At 39.1% G+C, this 15,291-nt stretch overlaps 1 protein-coding gene across 2 annotated transcripts in view; it reads left to right on the forward strand.

Annotated features, from left to right (window-relative positions):
* Nucleotides 1-15,291, forward strand: part of ntrk3b (neurotrophic tyrosine kinase, receptor, type 3b) — a 298,902-nt gene that overhangs the window by 222,277 nt on the left and 61,334 nt on the right. The window lies entirely within an intron of this gene.

Below are 15,291 nucleotides of genomic sequence, written 5' to 3' on the forward strand. Positions count from 1 at the left end.
TGGAATTTTTTTTTTGTTGCAAAAAACGGATTGCTCTATTTTTCTATTTCTATTAATATGTTAAATAATTTTGTAGACTTTGTCAAAACTATGTTCCTGGGTTTTGACAAGTGAACTCAAAGAAAAGCCCACAAAAACAACAAAAGGTCAGAAACTTTGATACAATACAGGTAGATTTAAGTTTTTATATCTGTACTGGTATTGGCGATACTGATCCTGTATTTACTTCGTATCAAAATCTAAAGTAACACACCTGTGATTCACACTAAACAAAGGATCTCTAAAGAATGTTAGAAATAAAATCATTCAGAAACAATAGTGTTCAAACATTACTTTGTGAAGTTGGTGACTAGTGAGCCAGACCAGCTCAGCAGTGGCTTTTTAAAGTCTTTGTTTAATGCTACAGAAGATGCAGTTAAACATGTTGCACAGCAATAAAGACATAATCTCAATCCAATGCAGACCTTAGAAATATATTCTGATCAAGTGGACCGCTTCCTCTGGACACTTTCCCTTCAACATCCTAAACTGTCCTGCATGACCCGAGGCTTCAAAGGAACGTCCGCCTGGAATGACGAGATCTAATATTTCAGAATAACTGGGTTCATGTGAAGAATCTTGTGATTTCTGAGGGTCGGGGAATAAATCTCAATGTCAGAAATGCTCTGATCTCTTGAACTCAACCAAATTTTCAAAGCTTTCCTTTAAAGTGTCCCAGGCATTTGATATCCTGTCTGTACAGAGCACAGTCAGACGCAGCATTTTAAAAGATCAGCATAAGTCATTTTGCTTCAGCTGTGGAAACAGAATCGTCAGATCTTAATGGTGAGAATTAATCATTATATATTTGTTTTTAGTTGTAATAAATCCTATTTAACTTGATTGTGAGGTCTAGGCCTGGCACAATAACACATTTTAATGTACAATAAATTGGCCAAGAAATGATTGCGATAAACAATAATATTGTCATTTTTATACCATTTTCAATAATGATGGCATATTATTGCAAGTATACCCACTCAAAGATAAAAAAACAACTTAATTTGCCAAAGAAAATTGTGCTTTATCTAGTATAAATTTGGAAAACGGCAATATAAGACATGAGAAACAAAACAATAACCGATGTTGCATTTTAAGAAATACTAATCATTCAGCTTTGACAGAGAGAACAGGCAAAAGTTACAGGATTGTTAAAAAGAAAAACGCAAACTGTTTCATACTAGCTGTCAAAAGTTTGCAGGGCTTTTCAAAATGGTGGCTTTTCAACAATAGTAAAGGGGATTATCTGATTTATTGCTAGTGAGATCAATGAAAAACAGAACAATCGGCCCGTTTGTGTTCTGCTCCTTTCCTTTGCTCTTTTGTTTTCCGAGTAGCGACTCTGTCATCTATTGTCGGGCTTTTAGCACGACTAATCACTGCCACGTCCATGACCTCCTTCGTGTTTGCCTTTTTTTTTCCTTTTCTTTTTTCTTTTGCACATTGTTCTTGTTGATGCGTTATTGTTGACACTTCAGCAAGTTAGTCATCCTCTACATTTGGCAATGAATTTCGCGGACCAGCCCACCGTTGAAGGCTCGCCATCTGTGATGCCGACAGTCGCCATCGTTGGAACGTGGGTTTCACCAACGCAGGTTTTGAATGTCTTAACAAATATGTATAACCTTTGAGTTTTTCTTTTTGTTATTGTTGTTGGTAGGTTCCTGTTTTGCCGTCTCGTCTTTGAACTCCATCCTTTGTGATGCTCTTGGTCTCGAGCTTTCCCAGCAGCGGTAGAAAGCGCTCTCTTGTCTCTCTCTGAAGCCTTTGATTCAGCTCTTAGGCAATGATTTTCAGCACTGTGTCAAAGATTTTCAGCTCCAAACAAGCATATTTACAGAGACTTTTCTCTAAGGTTTGTCCTTAAATAATTCCTCTCCCTCAACACATTTCTTTACCCTTTGTCTACAAAAGAAGAACTCCTTGTGTTTGATGAGAGAATGACTCACCCGGAAGCGTCAGCCGGAATGATGCTGCTGCTGCTGTCCTAATTTAGACTTTGTGAAAATGCTGCAATGTTCATATTAACTGTGATCACATCTTTTACTTTCAGCTCTCACTTTTGACATGGTACAGTTCCAATTTTTAATGAATTATTTGAATGCCCCATTTCATGTTTCTGTCCCTCATATATGCTTGTTAGAGCAGTGATGCAACAGAATATGGTAGGGGGGGGGAAAGTGAAAAGTCTTCATTCTTCATGGAAGTGTAAAATAATCTTTTTGAAAATGTTTCTGCTTTTGAGTTGAATTTTAGCACACACAAAAAAGAAGACCCTGTTCATACGGTTAAGCTAACTAATGTGTACGGAGATATTCAAAGGGACAATAATATGCGTTTCCCAAGCACCTCGTGACATTTTATGGTACAATTGTAGTCATAAAGAAATCTGTATAAATCAAACATGACTTAAAAGAAATTTGACTTTGTAATTTGACACCTTGAAATTGGCTCCTATGCTTCTGGAAGCTCTCTAATATTGAACAGAGTGGGTGGAATAATGCAAGTTCTGTTTTTGGAAACCTTTTCCATCCGGAATAAGAACCGTTAATAAACTGTTGTTAAAAACACTAAATCAAGATAATAGTAGCTGTGTTTCCACTACAAATGTGCACAAAACTTTGCTGATATAAGTTTGTTCTTGCAATAACTCATCAAAAACATCCTCCTACCACTTCCTGTCATCTTCTTTGTCTTTTCTGCCAGTAGTATCTCGTCCAGTTGTTGATCATATGACTCGTGTTGTGAAATGTTTCCATTGCACTTTTGCAAAATCCACAAATGTTGTAATACAGCTGAAAACCAACCTCATCCTAACACAAAAACCTTTTTCGAAATTGACGCGTTCCCATTAAGCAAATTTATTTCCGTAATTCTAATTTCAGCTAGAGATGTTCTTAATGTTGGTACATGGCCTTATCACCACAACCCCTGTATGCATAACGCCGTGTGGACTGGTGGTCTTGTTGTTGCCACTGCAGCTAGAGAAGGCAGCTCCGGTGGCCGCAGGCTGTCATCTCATTAACCAGGGGCCACAAAATGAAGGAACTCTGCTGCAAATAATACCGCTCCTCTTTTTCACTTGAGCAAAAATACGGTGTGACCGGGGTCCTTGTATCCTCAGCATCCTTGTCAGCTATCCAGTTACACACATCTACAGTGTGCGACTGTGTGCAGTGAACTGTGCATGTTCCATGCGCAGACTGTGAAAACATTTTTTCTCTCGGGAGCACGATGAAGTAGCTGTCTGTCTAGCTATCCAGGCAGCTATAAATATTTATAAATAGGGATTAATTCAGGTTCAGCGCTAGCCTTTGAACTGATTCCTTTTTGCTGATATGTAGCATGTCTGTCAAAGAAAAAAAGAGAACAAAAAAAAAAATCTCCATCCAGATTTCCTCCCCATTGGCCGTGATGCAGTCGTACACTACAGGAGTCTGCGCCTATTAATTTCCTCCCAAGCAGTCCCACATCACTTGGGAAGCACTTGTTGGTTGTAGGCTGATGTGACACATTAGCATGCTGCGGTTTCGCTCGCGGTATACTGATGTGGACTGTCACCAAACGGTTTTGTGGACTGCGGTGCCTGAATGAGGCCCTTTTTGTGATTTACATTCAAACTGCCAGGCGCCCGACGCCCGGGGAATCGCCTCTTATTCCAACACCGTGAGAAGAAACGCAGCCGTCTGGCGCGGGGACGCCGCCGTGCGCATGTTTGTACCGTACGCGCGTTCGCCGCCGAGTTTATCATGCGGGCTGGTTTCAATAACAATGCCTCCGCCAGCTTTTCATTTGGGCCCTTCCGATTGCACAGGCATGACGGTGTGAGGGGAAAACAGAGAAAGGAACGAAACCTCACCCGAGAGGGAATTTGTATGATTTGTTTGAATATTTACTCTGACTGCTATATGTTGTTTTCAATTTGTGTCTAATAAAGTGTAGGTCTTCATTTTTTGGGGGGGTAAAGAACAGGACTGGCTCGTAGTAATAAATCAAAGAAACGCGGCGCGGACAGCTCAGCTGCTGGATGATGTAATTTTCCATCACTTTTTAGACTTGTGTAAAATTGCTTCGTCTGTCTTCGGGGAGCTCACAGGGTAATGTGCTGTCAGAGATAGAAAATCTGATAGGGTGTTGGGGGAGCTGAGGAGGGAATAACAATGTCAGGATTTTTGTTTATCATCGTGTTGAACATGAAGAGCAGAGATGTGCAGCAACACACACTGTAATTGGTACACCAGTGTTGCCTCGTATATTATGTCAGATGTGCAGGAGAGACTTTATTTCATTGGAGACACAGTTGTGCTGATAGATATAGGAAAACTGTTGATCGCATGTCCTCCACACACACATATATTACATCTTTCTATCCTCACAAGGACTTTCATTGCATTGACTTCCATTCATTTTTCCTTTCTAACACTAAACCTAACCATTACCAGCACATACCTTAAAACCTAAAGCTAACCTACACTAGTCAGACTTTAGTCCTAAACTTAACCCCGAGCTTAAAAATAGAACTTCTTCCTGGCTTTGGAATCAGTCGCAGTATTTGTTTGAAAAATGGGCCTTAAAAGGTGAGAAATGCAAAAAGTCTTTTGAAGATTTCTCGATTAAAATCTAACACCAGACCTTTTGCTCGGATTTCTTTGCAAAACTTCTCAAAGTTCAATAGAAAACGTCTTAACATTAGTTTTCACGTCTTGCCACAGATTGTCAATTGGATTTGATTCAGCCGCCGTAAAACACAGTCATGCTTTCATCGACACAATTCCTCCTATCCAGTTCGGTCTTGTGTTTGGGTCCACCCATTCTTCCATCAACTGTAACCAGATAACCTGTCCCTGCTAAAAAAAAAAAGAAGTTTTAATTAGTATCAATCTTATCTGATTTGAGCTCCTTCTTTCACATGTTGGTTGTGTTCTCTACATTGCTTGTGGAAAACAGCATATAGTCTTTCTTGTGACTTTCATCCAAAAAGTGAATTTTTTTTCTAGAAAAAAAAGCCCAGATTTATGGACTGGAAGAATAATAGTTGTTCTGTGGACGGAATCTTCCACCTGAGCTGTGAATCTTTGCATCTCCTCCAGAGCTAGCATCTTATCAACTCAAGTGGACAGCACCATCTTGGTAGGTTTGCACTTATGCCAGACTGTCTGTTTTCACCTGATGTCCAAAACATGCGATCTTGTTTCATAACCTAGTCCTGCTTTAAACTTTATTAAAACTTAATCTCAGACTCATTATTGTGTTCCTTGGTCCTCATGAGGATCATTGGTCACTAATTTCTCCAACAAATCTCTGAGGCCTTGGCCAGCCTCTCTCTTGAGGTGACTCAGGAAGGCAACCGTTTGTGCTTTTCATATGGAAATAACTTCAGAAAGTGTGCATGTTTTCCCTTCAAATTCATAATTTACATGACATTTGTAGTTTTTAAACCCATGTAAAGTTCAGCAACAATTGATCGGTGCATCACTCTACAAAAGCTGCTACCGTGAAACCACATTAAATCAGGTTAGCATATGTTTGCCGCCGGCCTGTCACACTCTCACCGTTCTTGTCTGGAGAGCAGTGAGTAACTACTTCAGCACATCAGGGAAAGTTATCCTTAAAGTTTTGCTGGGTATCTGTAATGTGAAGATGTTCTGATTAGCAATAGCCTAACTGTACGCTAAGCTAACGCTACGCTCGATGTACCACGTTTGACGCAGTTAGAAGTTCCAGACTCGGAATGTCTTCTCCGTAAACAAAATAAAAATATTTAGGCCATGTTATTTGTGAAGTGATAGTTTCCTGCTTACCTTGACAGCAGGACATCAGTAAAATAACTTGCTGAATAATCTCAGCTCAGATCAGCAAACGTCTCTCTGTGAAAAAGGCTCTGAGCTCCCTTTGAGTGTTAATATGTATCTCCTGGCGGCCATTTGCTCTTCCTTCATCCCAATCGTGTCGATAGCCTTGATGTGGCTGTTTCCAACCCTTCCCACGAACGGATTTAATTTGTTTCAAATCCATCATTAACCAAAAGTGGGGCCTTGCCTCAGTGGGTTATCCTTCCTGTGTTCTCTTGTTCATTTTACATGTCCTCAAGTTAATTCCAGTCCTAATTAACTACCTTTGAAAGGAATCTGTGCGATAATTACCACAAGGAGGTGGAACGGAAGCAATCACACTCTCCGCAATTTATTCCCCCACCGCAGGGAAAACCCTGCAGAGTCACCCGCTGCCTTCTGACGACTCCTTTTTTTTTCCCCCCCCCCTTTCTTCCCTTGTCCTAAGAATCACCTTCACCGCTCGCTTTCAATCGTGTGGAAGCAGAGACACAAACAATCAGGTGGCTCCAGACAAACACCCCTGCTGCTTCGCTCACTGGCTTCAGTCTATTTGCAGAAATACATTTTAGAATCGGCAGAAACTTCAATAGGGTTTAATAAAGCGAACAAAGCGGTATCTCTCGCAGCACTGAAGGAAGAAGTGGTGCACGAGAAGCAAAATATTTAATGTAATTCTGGTTAGACCATATTACACATTCAATTCTGTTGACGGGAACATCACAAGTGCTTGACCTTACGTAATAGAAAAATCTAAGTAGGTTAAAAATGACAATTATTTACTTTAGTAACGTTATTTTTTTCACCTTCTATGCCCCCAATGTGTGTATGTGAACTTCTGATCGAAACTTTGAATTCTTTGTAAAAATGGAGAAGAAATGTGCTTTAGAAACATTTAGTTTTCTAGCCTGAGCTATAAAAAAATATTGGGACTTTTATACACTGATACTTGGAGGACTTCAGCAGAAGTGATAGAAGATGAATGAGTATTCTAGCTTTAATCTTTTCAAGAGCTTAGAGGAAGCTACGAAACATCTATCAACTTTAAAAAATGTTATCTCCGAAGATAAAGCAGATGAGCTTATCTCGCCTTATCCGCCATCGTTTCTCAGATAACTATAACTTCTGGCTTATGTGAAACAATGGCAGATACTTTTCTCTTTCTTTTGCTCTGCTGTAATTTCAGCTACAGAGAGGTGTGGATTCCCTCTCTTCGGCTTTTATTTTTCATGCCCGTGCATCGGAGCCGTCTGTAAATGCATCAGCATGGGGTTGCATGCTCTGAAGGGAGCCTTTAACTGTGGAGTGTTATAAAGTTAGGACCCGTCTCTCGCCCACAACACATCAAAACGCAAATACAATCTATAATTTAGGGGCTGCGTGTTTCATGTGTGTACAAGATTTTGAAATGTCAAACAGTACATTTGGATGAGCCGGTTTTTTAATCAAACTGCAGCCCATTCATTTTTAGACGCGGATGCCTGTCAAACAGCAGGGAGCAGCACATTAAACATCAGCACAAAACTCTCAAAAATCTCTTTGTTTTTTGTGAAACTCAAATACTTTACCAGCAATGCAAAGGATGCCTCCATTACAAGATCAACCTTTTAGCCGTAGTGTCAAAAGTAAAATGTTCAGACGTCTACCCTGCAGTCAAAACATCAAAACAGAATCTGTGTGGAAGGTAATTTATGTGCAACTTCCTGTTTGTAATTCGTTTTTAGTGTCCCTTTTGTCGATTCAGTTTTATGACAAACATTTTAACATCTATTTTAAAGTTGTAGTTAGAGGCGACTCAGAATCCCTTTACATATCTAAACAATTACCTCAATAGGTACTTTCCCTGGTAATTACTATTACTATATAGTAGCTCAGTTACTAAGTTACTTCTTTGGAAAAAGTACTTTTTAAAAGCAACTTACTCAACACTGCTGACCAATCGTTTTGCCTAAATTAGACAGTGTACATCTTAACAGTTTGCCATAAACATAGAAAGTTTTTTTCCTTCCGTAATAGGATTAAGATTGTTTTGCAGAAAAGCAACATTAGCTGCATTTCCAATAGAAATGTGCACAAAACTTGATCAGTTTTTCTATTAAATAAGAAATACAATCAAAATCACATATGAATAAGTTTGCTCATGCGATGAGTCATTAAAAAACATGATCCTCCAACTACATCCGGTTGTTGATCATGTGACTCAGGTGATACAAAAAAGGTCTTTCCATTGCAGTTTTGCAAAATGAACCGAGTTCATTTCTATCGCTAAAACTTTGTATAAAAATTAGGTTTTTTGATGTTTCCATTACACAAATTTATTTTCGAAATGTCAAATTGCGCAATTATACGGTCAATAGAAAGGCAGCTTCAGAGCAGTAAGAAAGAAAGGTACGTGATGTTTGGAGATACATGGATGAACCTTTGATTTAGTGACAAAGTTCAGAAAAGAACTAGGATGTTGTTTACTATTTCTTTGACTGGCCAACCAAATACCGTAAGCTAAATATCAAACAATTTTTCAAATAACACACTTAAGTGGTCTCCAGAGGGATCTTGCTACAAACCAGTATCTAAATTTGCACAACACATATTGTTTTTTCCCCTGCAGTGAATTGTTGTTTCTGTCATAATTAAAGAGTCTGTGCTTCAAATGTCAATGCAGTGGCTCACTAAAGTTTCTGAGCAACGAGAACAGCGAGAGGTCCCACAACAGATGGCATGGCTCCCTGAGAACACTGAACTCATCATCTCAGTGTCAAACTGGGATTACATAAAGAGACGGAGGCAACCGAGAGCGCTAAAAGAACCATGACAGGTTTTCTAAGATGGTTTAAATCTCATACTTTGAGAAATAAACTTTGAATTTTTACAGTTTTGTTCACTGATTCATTAAGACTTTAAGTTGCCCCCTGTTGGACAAATCAAGCCTAGATCAACTTGGTTAAAATTCGTTTCCACTGTTTTATTGATAATGTTCTGCAGACTCTAAAACAAATAACAAGGTAGTTTTTTAAATTTAAGCCGAGACACCCAGCCACTGGAAAACATTCAACAACCTTGGCAGAGTAAACTACCAAAGGCAGACAGCTACCGTATTTTCCGTACTATAAGGCGCACCTTCAATGAATGGCCTAGTATAAAACTTTTTTCATATATAAGGCGCACTGCATTATAAGGCGCATAGAACAGACGCTACAGTAGAGGCTGGGGTTAATTTGTGCATCCATTAGATGGAACTGCGCTAAAGGGAATGTCAACAAAATAGTCAGATAGGTCAGTCAAACTTTATTAATAGATTACAAACCAGCGTTCTGAAAACTCCGTTCATTCCCAAAATGAATAAACAGCTGTTTTATTATTTTCCCCGAGGTAAAGTCAGTGACGTGGTATTTTCGTGACACAGTTTATCTTTTAACAACAGCAAGGTATAACATATAGTGGAGGGGAACTTTTCCTCGATTCAATAAACACGTAAAAAACAGGCTGATACTGTTACGGTAAATCAAACGTTAGTGCAATCACAATATATATCCACTTCCGCACCATTGATTGGTTCATGTTAAATTCTCTCTCTGCTGCTCTATTCCCGTGTTTTACTGTGTGGCTGATCGCCTTGAGCTTAAACTTTGCGTCGTAAGCGTGTCTCTTAATAGGAGCCATTTTGGGGTCTTTACACAAAACCCAGCATGCACCGCGCGCTTCTTCTTCTACGGGGGAAAATGAAGTCGGCGGCTGCTTACCGTAGTTGCGAGACCTGTTGTAGCTCAATATTGGTCCATATATAAGGCGCACTGGATTATAAGGTGCACTCTCGGCTTTTGAGAAAATTGAAGGTTTTTAGGTGCGCCTTATAGTGCGGAAAATACGGTACTCTGTGAGCCAAGGTTCCTGGTCTAATGAGAGGGAACCGACAGAACCTGGAGGACAGGCCCAAGCTGGTTCTGAGAAACTAAACAGCAACTGGAAGCACTCTTCCTACTCATCTATGGATAAGGATGCTTCCTGGTCGCAGAGCGTCTCTAACCTGGAATGTCTTCCTTTACTGAACTTTTCAATCCTTCCCAAAATCTCCTTGCAGTCACAACGAATGTCAAGAAAATCCAAACCATGTGGGAAATACTTTGTGATCGCTTGAGTTCCAGAGAGAGAGAGAACGACTTAAAGACTTTAAGCGATTAATTTGTGATTACCCCCCAAAAAATTATTAGAAACATTAGACAGATGTTTAAAAGATTTAAAACTGATAAAAATGTAAAAATACTATTCTAAATAGGAATGATTATTGAAACATAACTGTAATTAAATGAAACCTTTATGAGCTTTAAATCATGTTATAATGCTACTCCATCGTCAAAAACATATCTGGAGTGTTGCTTTGATTCTTTCATGCATGTTTGAAAAATCCTTCAATTTCCTGTCGCAAAATTGTTCAAAATGGCTGGAGGGACCGAACACCGCCTTTGAGGATGAAGCTCAGCTCCTTCAGACTAGCCAGCAGCAATTGGCAAACACCTGGTTGAACTGCTGAGCTCAGTATATGAGCTACTTCTCTGGTAAAAACATTGTTAAAGGGTTAATAAAGGAGAAATGTTGTGTCAAGACGTAGATTCAGAAAGAGGAGGAGTTTGTTACACATTGGCCCAATTTCAAGGGATTTGTTTGAGTCACCTTTGACATGTAGAGCATTTTTACGACTGAACATGACATATGTACTTTATTGTGCTGTAAAATGGCACTCTGTGGCTGGAAAATACGTACTGCCCCTTTAAGTGTTCAATAAATTGCTATAGCTAATGACTCACCATTAATTAGGCTTATTACGTCTGTATATACACGCTGTCCATGCATTGCTTGTAAGCTTTAGAGAGACATATTCCTTATTTTTGTGCTTTTCCACCCTGGAAAACATAACAATTGTAACTGCAAGTCTTCAGTCTGAGTTCAAAGAATATTCCACTCTGATTATAAAAACATTTTTTTCACGTCTTACTTCGACAAACAAATAATAAACCTCCTATTGGTTTTATTTTTTCATTCAAAATGCAATGTAGTGTGTACAAAACAGCTGTTTTTTTATTTGAAAATATAAAGAGAAATATATATTCTCTGTATATTTGAATGTAAAGACAATATAGTAATATTCTCTTTCTGGAAATCAGAGAATATGTTGTCTTCTCTTGTACAATCACTTGCTGGTTTCGCTTGTACTTGCCAGTATTAGTCGCTCAAGAACACAGTGGGAGTTGAGTACAACATTCCTGTAACAAAGACCTAACATTTTTTCTTTCACATTAATAAGAAAAAAAAAATCATGATTAACACAATCGTTGCTGCATAAATTGGTTATTAAACCACTGAAGTCGATTGAATATTCTGATCCTTTTGTCCCAAAGTAATGGACTCTTTGTTTTAGTGTGAATTCTTGTTGTAAACAATGAAATCTATGGTTAAAAATATTCATTGTAGAAATACTGTATATTACGTATATCCAAGAATACTACCTTTAGTCCAAAGATTTTGAACGCTGCAGCCAACGACTCATCCGTTATAAATGGCTCAGGTTTATTTGAAGTCATGCTACGGCCGAATCTATTGACTGGATAGATTTTCAGGGAAGATGAGACAAGGAGGAGGCAGAAAAATGTTGAACTCTGGCTCATTACATTTTCTTGTTCCAGCCAAAAGAATCAAAGTTAGTGTAATGGAGAGGAACTTTGCTCTGCGATAGACGTTTCTGGAGGGGGCGAGACGTCCAGTGTGGAAATCCATTCTGTGCAGAGGGAGCCTCTCAGATGATAAAACTCCTCCAGGATGCTCCTGGGCTTTTCCATCACCGAGGCAACATAAATGTAATTTTTAAGATGTTCTCAACTCTAGAAGTCCAATTTGCCCTTCACTTTTTTTTTCTTTTTTTTTTTTTAAGATTCACCTCGCAAGGAATCGTGTGAGAGATTCTTGTGCAGTTTTGAGGAGGTGGGCTTGAAATGAAGCCAGTGATTCCCTGAGGACTTATCGATCTAGCTCCGGAGTGGTTTTCATTCTTCTGATGCCATATGATAAAGCCAAACGTAGACGTATTTTCTAATTTGTTGAATGCGTAATCTTTTTCGAGGCCCTCTCAACATGTTTTCCTAGATAACTCTTCGACTTCTCCTGTGGTAATATTTGTGTGTGAGCTCTGCGGCGGCGTGGGCGGGCCCGAGGCTTCGGCTGAGATTTGGAGCCGCGGTGTGCCTTTAGGCCCCAGTGGTTGGGTAGGTAGTCACCCGGTAAAAAACCTGCGCTCTGCTGTGCACATCTCTCTAATAAAGAGAGCGCTGAGGTATGAAAGCCTCGCAATGACAGCAAATGTTGTGAATAAATTGTTGCTCACACGTCTTACTTAATCACTCACCAACTCACTGTGCCACTGTGGTTCCATAATTTGAAATGACGGGCTCTTGATTACTATTTACAGTGTTGTCAAGGTGAGGGAAAAGATTCAACATGGTGGGTAAACAGATTCGCTGCCACTTTTCCGCCAGATCTGCCGTTGCTGACTTTATATCCACTTGCTGTTTCCAAGCCCTGCAAGTCCTCGCTTCTTTCTCTTACTCGTCTGTGAAGACGTGGGAGCTGCGAGAAGTCTTTTGAAACAACAGCGATAGAAATGTAGACCGGATCTCACCGACTGAAAGTGACTCGCAACCTTTTCTGGAATTTTCTTTGCACTTTGATTAAATTGATAAGTTAGAAAATCTTGCTTGATATCGGCGAACATGTGTGAAGCTTCAGGGTCCATTAGCACCAGCCGCTTTAATCAAACTCTAGTTGGTCTGTCTAGAACGTCCGGTTTGTTTGGGGACGTGTGAACGTGCAATCAAACTCTTGACGTGGACCAAAAAACGGACTCTACTCCGTCTAAGAACCTCTGTTTATGTTCGGTTGAAGTGAACTCTGGTGCGGTTTAAATGCATATGTGGATGTAAGCGGAGCAGAGACCGCTCCAAGAGCAGGAAGCGGATCATAGCGCAGGGCTTTCTGGGTAAAATCAAACAAAACAAACATGTGGGTCTAATGTTGGCAGGAGAGATGACTGGTCTTTTTTTCACCAAAGACAAAAAAGAAATCCTACAACCGCTAAAATCCGATGCCGCTCCATTTTTGTTTACATTTTGCGGAAAATTAAGTTGCTCATATCTTCTGCTGAGGTTTCTGTGTTTTTTACTTCAGTGGTTCTTGATGCATCTCCTCCACAGACGAGGGAGTCAGCAGGTTTTAAGAGCGTTGTGGGTTTTTTTTTTTTATCTACAGTGGCTCCAGAACGCTGTCGTAGTTCCGGTATTTTCACATTACTCAGAAATTACTTGTATTTTTCTGTCTGTCTTTTTTCCTATTGTGTTAGCAAGGCTGACAGGCAGCCTACATCAGCCAACCCTGTCAATGTTGGAGTGCAACTTTTTTTTTTATGCTTTTCGTCGCCATCTGTCATGAGACAGATTTGACTTTGATAAAAGAATACTTAGGCTTTTTTAATATTACAAGATCTCATTAATGACTTAAAAGATGCTTCAAAATTAGTCGTGGTATATAACAAGATGTCTGCAATATGAAACGTTTTATTTATTTATCTATTTTTAATTTTTCTTTAAAGAAAGTAACAATTAAATAGCAGCTTGATCAAGTATTTCTTGGAGGTTTCTGGTTCTAATAGAGCTACGTTCAGTACCACAAATTTAATCATTGTTCTAAATTTTAAACTGTCATATTTGAATTCAACTTCAAATATGAACACGCTTTTTTCATACCTGTAGCACTATTACGTTGATAAGGTTATACATGCCGTTTATTTTGTTACTTTTGATGTGCTTATAATTTGCAATCTGAAATTTACAAGTAACGAAAAATATAAGAACTTTTAATTGGACTCCTAAGTAGTTCTTTCATTAGATGTAAGGGATCAAACCGAGGTTACTGAAAGTCAACAGCATCTCTTCTCTGGCCTGCTTTCAGTCTCCTTGGTAACCAGTTGTTATACTGGCCAGTGGGTGATGGTGTTTTCAACCAGTTTCTTTATTAACTTTGGGTTTTATCTTCCATACGTGCAAAAGCATCAGGACATAGTTACCACAGAAGACTCATTTTGTCGTCTGGATGGAAAAGCTATTTCTGCAGCCCGTTAGTAGGACCAGTTAGTTTTAGAGTTGTCGCCATGGAAATGATCAGAAAGAAAAATCCTACACTCTGCTGCACATACGTGTGTTCTTCAGCTATAAATAACATATCCGTCTAAAGCCGAGGACAAGTTACATGATTTTTTTTTTTCCACTAAATTTTGTCCACAATTCCCAGAAATAAAACGTGTGCACTAACTGGGAGAGTTGACATGGGTAGTTAGACCACAGATCTGTAATTGTGTAAGCCAACTTACATCACACACATTCAAACATGATTACATTTTTTTTTTTTAGTGGACTTCTGAGATAAGCGGGTAAAGTGAACTGTTTACTGACACAACGTCAAATGAACGTTGGGTCGTGAAAAAGAGCAGCAGGGAGGCGATTATCGTCCATGTTCATTTATACTTTTGCGCTAAAGTTTGATGTGTTCAGGTAGAGCTTTAGTTCTCGTCCAAAAATCTGCTAAAGCCATTCTGTTAGTGTCTGACACGATAAAACCACTCACATTGCCTCATTACATCATAATCATCATTATGATGTAATGAGGGTAAGTCAAAGAGTAAATAAGCTTAATACACAGAAGCAGCAGAAGTTGTGAGCGATTTCATCGAAGATTTGAGCGATTTATCTCCAGTTTTGGAGGAAAAAGATAGATGGAGTGATTAAGAAGAGGGAGCTGGTTCTAATGAAGGACTGCAGCCCTATTTTTTGAGCTGTAAGAGATCTGAGTTGTTTGTTTCAGAGTAACTGAAGATAAGATTTGCTTCCGCACATTTCACAGCTCAGAGGTCATCCACCGTTTCACATATCTTGACACCTTTTGACCTTTAGCTTGTAATGTTTTGGCTCATTGGTGCCGGTTGATCCAGAGATGTCAGCCCAAGTCAGTGAACTGAGGCATGGTCGTACGCTTCTGTTGTTGTGGAGGCAAGAAGGTCCTAATGGGAAATGTGGCTGCATTTGCAATGCAGGATGTCATTTATCATGTCGGTGTGCAATTCAGGTTTAAAAGTTTCTTAAGGTAAAATAGCAGAAATGTCTAATGTAAATGTGTCCTGTGGAAACTAAATGAAAGGGAATTTGCTTTTTCATTGTTATTTTAAAAGGAGGGGAAATATGGTTGATTATCTGGCGAGATAAGATCAATACTAGATAACACTGGATGTTTTTATCATTAAACTCCCACCTTTGTTGCCAGGATAATGCATTACACGCAAATATATATATATATATTTTTTTTTATTAAATAAAGTTCAGTTTGT

Source organism: Xiphophorus hellerii, chromosome 4 (assembly GCF_003331165.1).
Source record: "Xiphophorus hellerii strain 12219 chromosome 4, Xiphophorus_hellerii-4.1, whole genome shotgun sequence".
In the NCBI taxonomy this organism is placed as follows: Eukaryota; Metazoa; Chordata; class Actinopteri; order Cyprinodontiformes; family Poeciliidae; genus Xiphophorus; species Xiphophorus hellerii.